We start from the raw sequence: 3,155 nt of genomic DNA, 5'->3' as shown, positions 1-3,155 counted from the left end.
TCCATGCCACGCCGCATTGCTACAGTAATTCAGGCAAAAGGAGCCCCAACTAAGTATTGAGTGCTGTACATGCTCATACTTTTCATGTTCATACTTTTCAGTTGGCCAACATTTCTAAAAATCTTTTTTTGTATTGGTCTTAAGTAATATTCTAATTTTCGGAGATACTTAATTTGGGATTTTCATTAGTTGTCAGTTTTAATCATCACAATTAAAGGCAGGGTAGGTAAGTTTGAGAAACTAGCAAGAAACTGCAGATTTTTGAAAGTATCCAACAGAGAAACTCCCACCCCCTCCCTTCTGGTCTCCTTTCAAAGCCATGCCCCCAAAACACGTGAACGTGCGTTACCGACTCTGCTGGAGGACGAGGACAGTGTGACGAGCGGAGAGCAGCGCGATGCAGCGGCTCACATCAGGGGTAAGAAAACATTTAACTTAATCGTTGTGAAAATGAATAACTAACCCGGCTGTTAGTATTCACTATCAAGCTAGCATGTTAATATTGGATAGGTTTAAAAAGACTGACTTTGATTCAGTAACGAGTTGGCTAGCTAACTGTTAGCATCAGGTAGCTGTGCTAACAGATGCGGTAACATTGGGCAAAGCTAAAAACAGGCTGATACACATTTCCCCGTTTCCATCAGTTACACTACACGAACGTGTATTTCGTGTTAGACTCATTTTTTAAATAAAACATTGAAAATGATAAATGCCTTTTCTTTACACTTAAAGCATAAACAATCAAGCAACTACATTTATGTCTTATGTCTCCAATAATGATATCGAAATGTGGTATAACACTTGTTTATTAAAATACTACTAAAACTACAACCTTTATCACAAATAGATCATTTTTAAACATCATTAAAAATAAGTAAATACAGGAAGAAAGACAAGGAGTGTCCGGAGGTGTCCTGACTGATTATGCTTTTATATTTTGCTACATCTAGCAACACAGTTGGGGCAGGGACACCTGACTGAACCCTGTGTTGACAGGGATCATCAGGTCTCCTGGTTCTGCTTCTAGGCATCTCCTCAGTAGTAGACAACCAGAGGAGGAGGAGGAGGAGGAGGAGGATGGCACTCTGTAGGTCTGCAATGTAACTGTAGTCCTTCTCCACCTTCAGTCCACTTCCTGGACTTTTTGTTGTACACCTTGCTGTACCTGATAATACGGAAAGGAGGATCAGCTTAGTGAAAAGTTTGTAATACCTGACATTGTTCTCTTATAGAGCAATTGGCATTTCCACATAAAATGCAATCAAAACAATAAATCAGCACCATTTATCTGTATTCCTCATACTGTTTAATATTTTTTGATTCATCACTTATAAATGTATTGAGTAAAATGCACAAGTACTCATACTGTAACATACTGAACTGTGTCATCAGCTTTTCTCCTGGCTGGCCTGTGGACATGGTGGTTGTAATCCAGGCCAGTCAGCATGGTCCGATCAGTGTATACTGGTGATAAGCACAGGGTGTTGGAAGACTCCAAATCTGCAGGTGACCTGAGGGCACAGAAGAAATAAAACATACAGGACTTTTTACTTCTTGCATAATAAGTAATGGCATAACAGCACCAGTTACAGTAAAAGGTTTTCACACAGTAGGTTTAGCTACGAACAATGTCCATAACTATATTATGGGTAGCTTATATACCAGAAACACAGATACTTGGGGACCTTTAGCCATCATTGTTTACGTATACTAACGTTGACATGTCTTTCTCATAACTACAAACACACAGCTACATCACCACATTTGTAAAAGTAACATACAGTCAAACATCAACTGCAGACACGAGATAATCACAGATTAGATACAAGGTAAAGATAACTTAGGTTAGGTGTAAACATAGTATAACAATAAACCTATATGGTGATTAACTAAACCAGCGCAGTCTACACTTACATTGTCTTACCTAATGTTAGCGTCGGAAAACACAGCTTGCGCTTCTGTTTTCCAGCTCACCTACAGCTAGATATAATTCATCGTCTCTACTCTGGCTCCTACACCAGTCTGCACTCGTAGCAACCGTTAGCTCTATGCGTAGGTAGCTACATTTGCTAGCGATGAAAGTAACAAAATTACCATCAAAATGATAAAAGTCAGGTTACCTGTCCAGCAGAATTAAAGCCACCACGCCGTGTCAGCCCCTTGGTGTTCCTCAGTTGTCACTATCGCTGAAAAGCCACGCAGATATTACCTCTGGTCTGACCGCTTCGCTCGTCAGGTCTGAGAGAGCTGACCGGGTGCGCGCACGGGGGCAGCTCCTGTAGCAGAACGGCTGGTAGCCATGGCAGCGAGGGAGAGTGACCAGCCAATCATTGCATTCGGTCCGAATGAAACAAGTGGCTGTGTTTACTGCAGCCCTGAGAGGACTACAGACAACTGATTTTTATACTCTCTTTTTCAGTGCACCTAACTTTTTAATATGCATTGGTGTATATAGACAGTTTCAACAAACATGACAAAAAGTGTTTTAGAAGCAAATTGCCTACTCTGCCTTTAAATGAAATAAACATTTGAAATATATCAGTCTGTGTGTAATGAATGAATATAATATCCAAGTTTCACTTTTTGAATGGAATTACTGAAATAAATCTTTTTGATGATATTCTAATTATACGACCAGCACCAGAAAAGTTTCTTTTTGTACTTTCACTTTCAGTTCTCTCAATTCAATTTCAATCCACAAGATTCACTTTTAAGGTCACAGACAGGTCAAGTTCCTTGAGGAAGAGCAATCGAGTGCAGATGCACAGAGCGCCTTTTCGGCCAATCATCACGTTTGTTTTGACCATTTCCTGTTTTCCACACCGGCAGCCTGTTGCCCCAGCTGTGTGGAAGTTATCTTCTAAAGCCCACACTAGAGGTTAAGTAACTACTAGTTTGATTTTAACTAAATCAGCTACTAATGTGGGTTGCACCACAATTACTTTGGCAGCCCTTCACTAGTTTAATTTAGGTGTAAAGTCGTAACTATGGCAAGTAGCCGTGTGCATTAGCTTTCTGGCTAGGTAGCCACTTGGCATCTTAGCACATCATAGTAAGCTAGATCGATATTGAAATATCATATTTTGGTGTAGCTAAATGACATGCAATTAATGAAATTATTCTGAAGGGCAGAAAAACGGCAGTTTTACCATTAG

General features: G+C 40.0%; 1 long non-coding RNA gene across 1 annotated transcript; it reads right to left on the bottom strand.

Moving 5' to 3' along the window:
• Nucleotides 1-1,109: 1,109 nt before the first annotated feature.
• Nucleotides 1,110-2,247, bottom strand: LOC123962485. Its single transcript, XR_006822953.1, has 3 exons — nucleotides 2,121-2,247; nucleotides 1,377-1,511; nucleotides 1,110-1,165 (listed from the first exon to the last, which is right to left on the bottom strand). It is a non-coding gene; the product is annotated as an uncharacterized LOC123962485 (long non-coding RNA).
• Between the last annotated feature and the right edge of the window lie 908 nt (nucleotides 2,248-3,155).

The sequence above is a fragment of the Micropterus dolomieu genome, linkage group LG22, assembly GCF_021292245.1.
Source record: "Micropterus dolomieu isolate WLL.071019.BEF.003 ecotype Adirondacks linkage group LG22, ASM2129224v1, whole genome shotgun sequence".
In the NCBI taxonomy this organism is placed as follows: Eukaryota; Metazoa; Chordata; class Actinopteri; order Centrarchiformes; family Centrarchidae; genus Micropterus; species Micropterus dolomieu.
Note: the sequence above shows the minus strand (reverse complement) of the source record. Positions and strands in the feature narration are given on the sequence as shown.